Genomic DNA, 11,332 nt, shown 5'->3' on the forward strand with positions numbered 1-11,332 from the left:
CAGCCTGGGCAACAGAGCAAGACTCCGTCTCAAAAAAAAAAAAAAAAAATTTAAAAAAGAGAATAAGGGAATCATAAAGTTGGAAAGGTACATGAAAATCATTCATCCTGTGATTTCTAACTCTGGCTGAGCTTTTAATAAAATGCCAACAATGCCCAGGTCTTATGCTAAGAAAATTTGATTATGCTTGTTTTATGTGGTGAAGGAGTAGCTGTGTGTGTGTGCGCACGCGTGTGTGTGTAGAGACAGGGGCTCCCTATGTTGCTCAGGCTGGTGACAAACTCCTGAGCTCAAGCAATCCACCTGCCTTGGCCTCCCAAAGTGCTGGGATTACAGGCATAACCCAGCAGGCCCGGCTAAGTAGTATTTTTTAAAGTTCCCCAAATACTTCTAATATGCACCCAGAATTAAGGACACCCTATCTAATCCTACTCCTTCATTTTCCTGATGAGGCCATATGAGAGGTGACATCACTTAGGAGAGTGAGTAAGGGATATACTAAAAATAACTAAAGTTACTCAACGCAAAATGTTCTCTTTCCATCAGATCGTAGATTCATGATGGAAGGAATGATCAGAAAATCAAGAGATTGGGAAGAATTGGCTTACCAACTAGACTGAAAGTAAAGCAACTGCAAGCTGTATGTGGTGGTACTTCAAATAGGAGTAGTGGGAACTAACACGAAAAGAAAAACATGATTACAGTTGGCAGGCAAAGGAGGGATCTGTGCAGGAAATAAGTTGGCTGAATAAATAGAGTGAGCTAAGACTAGATTATCCAAACACGAGATTCATTTCTAAATCAGACAGAGCTGAACTTAACAACAACTCTATGTACTTGTAGTTTCCTATCTGTATAAATTTTACACTGGTAACGAGCATGGATTTGCAGTTCTCTGCAAATCTTACTTCTGAAAATGAGAATATAGACGGCTCCCTGGTTCAGAGGAACTGAGAATGGAAATTACATTGTTTCATGAGGTCAAATTTTTCTCAGGTTTACTCACACATTTAGAATATCAAAATAAATAAATTGGGGGTGGCAAGGAGGGAGAACCAATGCAGGAGGTCAACTAATATTTATTGGCAGAAGAGCAAGGGGGAAAATGTGGTGGTGTTTTGTTTTCCATGAACAGCTCCAATCTCTTCATCCTCCCTCCAAGCCAACTTTATTTCCAGATGGTCTTTAAATTCTATGACTTAAAGAAATATAGTCTTTCCAGGAGCAGTAGCTCACGCCTGTAGGAAGGTTGCTTGAGGCCAGAAGTTTGAGACCAGCCTAGTCAACATGGTGAGACTCAAATCTTTTTTTTTTTTTTTTTTTTGAAACTGAGTCTCCCTCTGTCACCCATGCTGGTGGAGTGTAGTGGTGCGATCACGGCTGACTATAACCTCTGTCTCCCGGGTTCAAGCGATTCTCCTGCCTCAGCCTCCCAAGTAACTAGGATTACAGGCATACGCCACCATACCTAGCTAATTTTTGTAATTTTAGTACAGATGGGGTTTCACTGTGGCCAGGCTGGTCTGGAACTCCTGACCTCAGGTGATCTGCTGCCCGCCTTGGCCTCCTAAAGTGCTGGGATTACAGGTGTGAGCCACCACTCCCGACCAAGACTCAAATCCAAATAAATAAATAAATATGTTACAGCTCAGGTCTTTTAGAATTTGTCTAGCAGTTTCCCTAGTCTTCACCAGAACACCCCCCAACCCCCACCACGCCACCAAAAAATGTTTTATCCAGGATAAAACTGCTTGCCTTATTATTTTCTTAAATTTCATGCTGTAATCATTTATACAGTTTCCCAACTTTTTTAGCATGAATCTTTCAAAATACAATTTTCTTATCTCAGTTTGTGATCCTGATCATATGTCAAGTAATATAATTCTGTGATTCATACTTTCAGAATATTTTGTCTTAATTTCCTGATTTTTGCACACACATATACAAATAAATCTCCATTTTTCTTTTCTTCATTCTTCTTTTACTTATTTATTTATTTATGTATTTTTGAAGATGGGGTCTCACTCTGTTGCCCAGGCTGGGTGTGGCTAGAATGGTGTGAGACTTAGAAATTACTGTAGATATTGTTCATCCAAGTTCTCATAATGAAAATTGTGAGACATCAAATCACTCTTTTTTATGTTATGAACCATGTGCTTCACAAACTCAGATCTCAAAGCTGTATAGTAATAATACTGTAGATTAAATCTAAATGTCAGCCCACCCAAATATAAACTATTGGATATAGAAATATTCCCACCCAAATATGACTTCCCAATAATCGTAATAGTAAGCCCATACAAAAATAAAGCACCAAAGACTTTTTAGCTGCCTATCTACCATCCACTCTCTTTTCTATAGGTTTTCAAAAGTCTAATGGCTCCAACTTCAAAGTAAATCTGACTCAGTATTAGTCAGGGAAAGTCACTCCCAACACTTCTTGGCCCTTTCACCTTAATTCAGAATTCTTCCATTTTTTTTTCCTAAAAGAATCATCAATGGCTCTTGAATTTTTTTTTCTTTTTTTGCACATATCCATCCACAAATGTCCCTCTTCCATTCTCCCCACAGGTACAGTGATATCTAATGATGGGTTACAATTTTTTTTTTTTTGTTTCCCCTTTAATAAATTTAGGGACCTGAATAATTACTAAACAGCCAATTTTATATCTTTAAAATAAGTGTATCCAGGCTGGGCGCGGTGGCTCACACCTGTAATCCCAGCACTTTGGGAGGCAGAGGCGGGTGGAGCACGAGGTCAGGAGATAGAGACCATCCTGGCTAACACGGTGAAACCCGCTCTCTACTGAAAACACAAACAATTAGCCGGGCGCGGTGGCGGCGCCTGTGGTCCCAGCTACTCGGGAGGCTGAGGCAGGAGAATGGCGGGAACCTGGGAGGCGGAGCTTGCAGTGAGCTGAGATTGCACCACTGCCTTCCAGCCTGGGCGACAGAGCAAGACTCCGTCTCAAAAAAAAAAAAAAAAGAAAGAAAAAGAAAAAAGAAAAACCCTAAATCAAACAAAATCCCTGCCTTTATGGAGTTAGCAGTAATTAATTTAATTCTCATGTTGCCCCTATTGGGTAGGCACTATTATGACCTCATTTTATAGATACGGAACACATAGCAACAAAATTTACCTAAAGACACAGGGCAGGGGCTGGGTGCGGTGACTCACACCTGTAATCCCAGCACTTTGGGAGGTGGAGGCTGGTGAATCACTTGAGATCAGGAGTTCGAGACCACCCTGGCCAATATGGTGAAACCCTGTCTCTACTAAAAACACAAAACCTGGCATGGTGGCACGCACCTGTAATCCCAGATACTTGAACCTGGGAGGCTGAGGTTTCTGTGAGCTGAGATTGTGCCACTGCACTCCAGCCTGGGTGACAAAGTGAGACTCCATCTAAAAAAAAAAAAAAAGAAACAGGCCGGGCACAGTGACTCATGCCTGTAATCCCAGCACTTTGGGAGGCCAAGGTGGGTGGATTACCTGAGGCCAGCAGTTCGAGACCAGCCTGGCCAACATGCGAAACCCCGTCTCAGCTAAAAAAAATTAGCCAGGCGTGGTGGTGGGCGCCTATAATCCCGGCTACTCAGGAGACTGAAGCAGAAGAATTGCTTGAACCCGGGAGGCGGAGGCTGCAGTGAGCCGAGATGGCGCCACTGCACTCCAGCCTGGGCAAGAGTGAAACTCTGTCTCAAAAAAAGACACAGGTTAAACGACTCACAGGTAAATCTGGAAATTGGGGTTAGGGTGAACTTTCACTTTCACATAATATATTTTGATATATTTAAATTTTTAATAAACTTATTTTACTTTTATACTAGTTTTGTAATTAAAGTGTGAGTTAAAAATATTTTTAAATGATTTATCACTTCCAGTTTCTTATTTAAAACAATCCTACCTTTCCAGGCCCTCCATGATCTAGTCCCATTTGCTTCTCCAACTCTCATTCCTCCTCGCCTCATGCACTCTCCATTCCAGCTACCCTAGGTTAATGTCTCTCTTGAGTTTGGGACTTCTGTTCGCTCATTATTCCGTTACCTGCGAAACCAAGTAAGATCTTGCACACAAATTATGAACCAAAATTAATTATAAAGAGGAGTTTCTTTCATATTGAATCAAAATCCGGTTTTTTTTTTTTTTTTTTTTTTTTTTTTGAGTCGGAGTTTCACTCTTATTGCCCAGGCTGGAGTGCAATGGCGCCATCTCCGGCTCACCACAACCTCTGCCTCCTGGGTTTAAACGATTCTCCTGCCTCAGCCTCCCAAGTAGCTGGGATTACACGCATGTGCCACCACACCCGGCTAATTTTGGTTTTTTAGTAGAGACAGGGTTTTTCCATGTTAGTCAGGGTGGTCTCGAACTCCCAACCTCAGGTGATCCGCCCGCCTCGGCCTCCCAAAGTGCTGGGATTACAGGTATGGGCGACTGTGCCCGGCCCCAAATCTGCTTTTTTATAATGATTTTTACCAATTAGTCTTAGTATTCTATTAGATATTTAGATATTTACAGTTCTCTCTCTCTCTCTCTGTGTCTCTCTCTCTCTGTGTCTGTCTGTCTTTCTTTCTTTCTTTCTTTTTTTTTTTTTTTTTTGAGACAGAGTCTCGCTCTGTTGCCCAGGCTGGAGTGCAATGGCACTATCTCGGCTCATTGCAGCCTCCGCCTCCCAGGTTCAAGCGATTCTCCTGCCTCAGCCTCCCGAGTAGCTGGGACCACCGGCTTGCACCACCATGCCTGGCTAATTTTTGTAGTTTTAGTAGAGACCAGGTTGATATTTACAGGTTTCTATCCAAGGCATCGTCACAAGACAATACCACCAGCATTTAAATATTTATACATAAGTTTTCTCTTTCTAAGTTAAGCTTCTCTAACGCTTTCAGACATTTTGCTGGCTGAACCTTGTTTCAACAGCCTTTACCATCCTAGCTTCTTTTCTTAGCTAGAATACTCCACTTTGCCAATATCCTTCCTGAAGTGGGGCATCTGGAGAGTACACCAGAGTCCAGGGCTGAAACGAGTAGTTAGAAAGCAAACAGCCTCCCTTGCTTTGTTTTTTTCTGAACTTTGTGTATGTGGAGCTCTTATTGTATTCACTTCCTTGACAGTGTGTCCCACATCACTGAATCACAGTTCACTACTGCAGTAATCCGCAATGGCTATCACGGTGCTGAGTCCTCTGCACCTAATACCTTACTCTACTGAGTGAGGTATTATTCAGCACATTCTACTTAAGAAGACAGGAAAGCATTTAATATAAATAGCATTTAATTCAATTTATATTTTCATATAAATGAATTCATTTTTTTAAAAAAAAATTGGTGTTTATTCAAGAGGTAGTCACACAGCTATCTGGAGCACTTTATTCTCCAAAAAAAACCCCAATTCCCCCAAACAATCTGGAGAGGCAACATTTAATTGTATCATGAATCAGTAAGTAGCAGTACTTCAAGTGACCAACTTTTTTGTTGTTGTTGAGGCAGAATTTCACTCTTTTGAGGCAGAATCTCACTCTGTCACCTAGACTGGAATGCAAGTGGCATGACCACAGCTCACTGCAGCCTTGACCCCCCAGGCTCAAGCAATCTTCCCTCCTCAGGCTCCTGAGTAGCTAGGACTACAGGCACGCGTTGCCACCATGCCTGGCTCATTTTCTCTTCTTCCTTTTTTTTTTTTTTTTTTTCAGTTTTTTGTAGAGACAAGAGTCTCCTGTGTTGCCCAGGCTGGTCTCGAACTCCTGGGCTCAAGCAATCCTCCCCACTCGGCCTCCCAAAGTGCTGAGATTACAGGCATGAGCCACCATGCCCAGCCAAGTGACCAAAATATTATCATCTTCTTTCTCCCTTATCTATTATCTTTCTAGCTACAAAGAGCATCTTCTAGTCACGTTCCGATGATGTTATTGCTTTTCCTCAACATCTGGGTTGGTGCATGGGTGGTTCAGTGGTAGAATTCTCGCCTGCCACGCGGGAGGCCCGGGTTCGATTCCCGGCCCATGCAATACGTTACTTGGTTTTGGGCCAGGCGCGGTGAGCCATTCGTAGTCCTGCCTCAGCAACAATGAGCGAAACTTCGTCTGAAAAACATACAAAAAAACTTTTCGTGGGTCCCAAATGCTTTTTAAGTTGAATGATTTATAGGACAGGCTTTGTGACCCTATGACTGACCGTCCTTTATCACAAAAGACTCTAGTTTTCCTCCCATATAACATTTCCTCCCCAGTCAGGAGAGAGACTTTCCCCCAAGCATGTCTCAGCTCAGCCATCTGGAGTTTGCGCATGTGTTTGCCATGTTAATCCCTCCTTTCTAAGAGTTCTCTCTGGGGTTATGAATCTTCTCAAATGGTATGAGTTTGACAGCTAAAATGGACTGATTTAAATCACTGTTCACAAACTGAAAATATGGTGGAATCAAAGTTCAGAAAAGATGGCCTGAGGACCTTGCTTTACTAGGAAGCAAGTTCTGGAACCGACACTTGTTTTTGGACTACCCTTTCCTATCTTCTATTTATTACCTTTACTATATTCTCCCTGCTCCCTATTGCCCCCACCCCTTCACTTTTTAACCTCTTCCTGTAAGACACTAAACATATGCAAGAATATGGGTGAAAACAGTAAAAATAATAGTTAACACTTCACAAGAGTGTTTCAGATAGATCCAGGCTCTTTACTAACTTTATCCCTAGTCTTCACAATAGTTCATATAAGGAAGAGATGGACGCACTTTTTTTTTTATTTTATTTTTAGTAGAGACGGGGTTTCACCGTGTTAGCCAGGATGGTCTCTATCTCCTGACCTTGTGATCCGCCCATCTCAGCCTCCCAAAGTGCTGGGATTACAGGCGTGAGCCACCGCGCCCGGCCTGATTTAGGGTTTTTCAACCTCTGTACTACTGAGTAATTTCCAGCAGTGGAAAGAGGGGCTGGTGTCCTGCGCACTGTGGGTTGTGTAGCAGCATCTCTGGCTTCTGCCCACTTCTACCTACAACAAAAAATATTTATAGACATGGCCAAATGTCCTCTGGGGGCAAAACCACTGGTGTAATTTACTGCTGAGTGCCTGTCACCCAGCACAGCATGCAATAAATCTTTGTTGAATTGAATGAATGAAGTGAATGCACATAGTGTTAGCTATTTTTATTGTACTTTTTTCCAACTATATAAATTTCTACATAAGTGGGATCCGATTATGTGTACTTCACTACAAATTGCTTTTTTTCCTCTAACAATCCACCTTGGTTATGTTTTTATATCACTACCACCATTTTATACAGTTGTATCTCAATAGCTTTCTATGGAGTCACAGTAGTTTTATAATTCATTTATTCAATTCCTTATTGATGTATATCTAGGCTAATTTCAATTTGTTGCTATTATAAATAATGCTACAAAGAACATTTTTTTTCAGTATGAATTTTTACTTAATGATACGTCCAGAGCTATGCAATGTATCATGTCCTAATTTGGAAAGGGATTTTTGTATTAGGCAGGGTTCTCCAGAGAAACAGAATCAATAGGATGTGTGTATACATAAGGTAACTTGTTTATAAGAAATTGGCTTACACAATTATGGAGGTTGGCAAGTCCAAAATCTGCAGAGGAGATCAGCTGGCTGAACAGCCAGGAAAGAGTTGATGTTGCAGTTCAAGTCCCAAGGTCATCTGCTACAGATTCCCTTGTGTGGCAGGGAGCTCGTTCTATTCAAGCCGACAACTGATTGGATGAGACTCACCCACATTAGGAAGAGTAATCTGGGCCAGGCTTGATGGCTCACACCTGTAATTCCAGTACTTTGGGAGGCCAAGGCAGGTGAATCCCTTGAGCTCAGGAGTTCGAGACCATCCTGGGCAACGTGGCAAAACCCCATCTATACAAAAAATACAAAATTTAGCTGGGCATGGAGGCACATGCCTGTGGTCCCAGCTACTTACAAGGCTGAGGTGGGAGGATCGCTTGATTCCAGGAGGTCGCAGCTGCAGTGAGCTGAGATTGTGCCACTGCACTCCAGCGTGGGTAACAGAGTAAGAGCCCCTGTGTATCAGTCCATCTTCACACTGCTATAAAGAACTACCTGGGGCTGGGCGCAGTGGCTCATGCCTGTAATCCCAGCACTTTGGGAGGCCAAGATGGGCAGATCATGAAGTCAGCAGTTCAAGACCAGCCTGGCCAACATGGTGAAACCCCGTCTCTACTAAAAATACAAAAATTGGCTGGGCATGGTGGCTCACGCCTGTAATCCCAGCACTTTGGGAGGCCAAGGCAGGCAGATCACAAGGTCAGGAGATCGAGACCATCCTGGCTAACACGGTGAAACTCCATCCTCTACTAAAAGTACAAAAAATTAGCTGGGTGTAGTGGCGGGCGCCTGTAGTCCCAGCTGCTCGGGAGGCTGAGGCAGGAGAATGGCGTAAACCCGGGAGGTGGAGTTTGCAGTGAGCCGAGATCGCACCACTCCACTCCAGCCTGGGTCACAGAGCAAGACTCCATTTCAAAAAATAAATAAATAAAAGAAAAGAAAATACAAATACAAATACAAAAATTAGCCGGGTGTGGTGGCATGCTCCTGTAATCCCACTTACTCAGGAGGCTGAGGCAAGAGAATTGCTTGAACCTGGGAGGTGGAGGTTGCAGTGAGCTGAGATCACGCCACTGCATTACACCCTGGGCAACAGAGCAAGACTCTGTCTGAGAGGGTGTGTGTGTGGGTGGGCGGGAGAGGGGGTGGGTGTGGAGAAAGAACTACCTGGGACTGCATATTTTATAAAGAAAAGAGGTTTAATTGACTCACAGTTCTGCATGGCTGGGGAGATCTCAGGAAACTTACAATCATCGTGGAAGGTAAAGGAGAAGCAAGCACCTTCCTCATAAGGTGGCAGAAGAGACAGAGAATGAGAGGAAGTGCCACACTTTTAAACCATCAGATCTCACGAGAACTCACTATCACAAGAACAGCATGGGGGAAACCACCACCATGATCCAATCACCTCCTACCAGGTCCCACCCTCAACATGTGGGATTACAGTTGGAGATGAGATTTGAGTGGGGACACAAAGCCAAACCAAATCAGCCTGTCTCACAAATAAAAAAAGGAATAGTAACCTGTTTCATTCAAAGTCCACCAGCTTGAATGTCAGTATCATCCACAAACATGCTCACAGAAACATTCAGAATAATGTTTGATCACATATCTGGTTATCATGATCCAGCCAAGTTATAGAAAGTAAAATTAGCCCAGTACAGTAGCTCACACCTGCAATCCCAACATTTTGGGAGGCTGAGACAGGTAGATTGCTTGAGCCCAGGGGTTCAAGACCAGCTTCGACAACAAGGAGGAACACCATTTCTACAAAGAGATATAAAAATTAGCAGGGGGTGGTGGTGCACACCTGTAGTCCCTGCTCTTAGGGAGGCTGAGATGGAAGGATTGCTTGAGCTTGGGAGATTGAGGCTACAGAGAGCTGTGATTATGCTACTGCACTCCAGCCTGGGTTACTGAGTGAAAGCCTGTCTCAAAAAAAAAAAAAAAATCCGTTCCAAATCAGGAGTGTTGGTAAAAAAGAAAAGAAAAGAAAAGAAAATGTATCACATATAAAATTAATCATCACAGATTCCTTGCCAAAACATCAGCAGAACTGTCTGACCACCCAAAAGAGAACTGCTGATGTGAACTGTGTGCTAACCAGGAGCCTGGACTGGACAACCTCTTTATGCTCGTGGGGTTCTGAGTCTGGATAGAGATGCCATCTGAAAATAGTGACATATGTCTTTCTCTTTCTTCCTAACCATGGCTACAGACTAGTCTATTTTTGTGGTTTATCTGCCTACTGTTTAGAATTATTCTGTCTTCTTGGGGCTGTCAGGCACTCAACTGACACTTCTTGATGCTATTGCTGTGTCTGCCTTGAGCAGCTAATGATGGATGTGAAAAGCCTTGTATAATTGTTCATGCCAAGGCAATGTGCAGCCACGTGCTCCTGTGGTCTCCTCTGGGCTAAATAAACCCTGATAACCAAGCTTATTATCATTATGTCTAAAATTAAAGTAAACAAATAATGAGCAAGGGCTCGAGTGGTTTATTACGGTTGAAAAGTACTGACTGACTTAATGCATGAATGTTATAACGCCTATTTATATGGGTAAAGGTTTGGGGGGTTATTCTAGTTTCCCATCTGGGTTCCAGGTATGTGAGATTGCTGGGTGGGAGAATGTTATAGATTGTGGGTTTGTTGTCTTAAGGTAGGTAGCTGCCATTTCTGCCTAAATTATCTGTAAGGCAAGAAACCAAATATATAAATTAATACCATACATAAGCAAACAAATAATTCTCTAATCTCAATCAATACTTCCCTACTTGTGAACCAAAGAATTAATACAGTCTCTTTGTCTGCTGCTTGGTGTGAGGTTCCTTTACCTTTACCATTAGGTTTGTGTTCATGAAACAAGGTTAAAAATTTAGGGAAGGGAAGAAATCTACTATTTAAAAATATATGACCATTTATTTTTAGTTACCACTTTATAGCACCTAGGTATTAAAATACATAATAATTAGGAGCTAAGTGTATCCCATAATCTGTCATCATTCGCTCACTTCAAGAGGCCCATCATTAACCTTTCCATTAATTCTACGTCTTTTAGATCTTCCTAAATCAACACCTACTCTAAATGACTCCTCAAATTAAACCCTAGTTTTGCATCTGCACTTTCTCAGTTCTAGTCTGAAAAGCCTACAATCTTTTCTGTCTAGTCCCCATTTCTGCCTCACTCCAGAATCTGGCTTGAAGCCCTGGTCTTTCTCAAACTCAATTGCTGGCAAGCAAGTCCTCCATCAAACAGATCCCTCACATGTCTGTGCATTAAAAATAGCTAATATGACTCACTGGCACTTCTTACTTACTCAAACTAAAGGACAGCATCTGTGCTTCAGGGATAGGAGAGTGAAGAGAGCAGAATGTGAAGAGGGAAACTACCAACATTCAAAAATCATTTTCTGGACTTGATATTGACGTTAGCTTTGTCCCTGGTATTTCCATCAGGAAACATATCTGCAAGTGATTGTATGTAGAATTATTCTTTCTTAGCTGATCTGTCTGCGGACGCACATTTTCAAGGGTGTCTGATATGGTAAATATAGCATTGTCATGCTTATTTATGGGCCCCACTGTTTAGACTAATATTATAATAAAGGTCCTGGTTGCAAAAATGGCTTTTGTCAACCTCTTCTGCCTTTGTTTCCAGAGATGGACCTGTTAATTAATTCATTCCTTCATTCAAAACATCATTATTGGCTGGGCACGGTGACTCATGCTTGTAATCCCAGCACTTTGGGAGGC

At 42.4% G+C, this 11,332-nt stretch overlaps 1 non-coding gene across 1 annotated transcript; it reads left to right on the forward strand.

Moving 5' to 3' along the window:
- Positions 1-5,933: 5,933 nt before the first annotated feature.
- TRNAG-GCC lies at positions 5,934-6,004 on the forward strand. The gene has a single exon. It is a non-coding gene; the product is annotated as a tRNA-Gly (tRNA).
- The last annotated feature ends 5,328 nt before the right edge of the window (positions 6,005-11,332 follow it).

The sequence above is a fragment of the Papio anubis genome, chromosome 4 (genome assembly GCF_008728515.1).
Source record: "Papio anubis isolate 15944 chromosome 4, Panubis1.0, whole genome shotgun sequence".
Taxonomy (NCBI): domain Eukaryota; kingdom Metazoa; phylum Chordata; class Mammalia; order Primates; family Cercopithecidae; genus Papio; species Papio anubis.